This window comes from Monopterus albus, unplaced genomic scaffold (genome assembly GCF_001952655.1).
Source record: "Monopterus albus unplaced genomic scaffold, M_albus_1.0 scaffold264.1, whole genome shotgun sequence".
In the NCBI taxonomy this organism is placed as follows: domain Eukaryota; kingdom Metazoa; phylum Chordata; class Actinopteri; order Synbranchiformes; family Synbranchidae; genus Monopterus; species Monopterus albus.
Genome location: NW_018128144.1, coordinates 1,532,511 through 1,533,070, shown reverse-complemented (window position 1 = coordinate 1,533,070; position 560 = coordinate 1,532,511).

Genomic DNA, 560 nt, shown 5'->3' with positions numbered 1-560 from the left:
GCAGAGGGATTAGTTCTTGGGCTAACATACACAGCAGCTAAAAACACAGCACTATGCTCTCTGGCTAGATAGTAGGGCCGACATTTCAGCAATAATAACTCTACGTCTGGCGAACAATGCTTATAAACAGTCCGTACATCTCCACACCATGATTTATTAATAAACACACACACACCACCTCCCTTTACCTTCCCTGAAGCGACAGTGCGATCGCTTCAATGTAGAGTGTGCGTTTGTAGCTGAATCGCTGAGTTTGGAACTCTGTCAGAAAGCCAAGTCTCGGTGAGAACTAGAGCACAGCATTCTCTGATTTCCTGTTGTGTTGTAATCCTAGCCCTTAGCTTGTCCAGTTTGTTTTCCAGAGATGTACGTTAGCAAGGAAGAGGCTGGGTAATGGTGGTTGGGTAGCGCAAGCTTTTAGCCTAGCATGGAGTCCTCCTCGCCTGCCCCGTCTCCGTCTCTGGGTTGCTCTCCTGATTTCAGCTTGCTTGCTTGTGCCTGGTGCTCCGGGGGCTCCTTGAGGGTCGTGGTGGTTGTTGCTGTTGTTGTTGTTGTGGGTG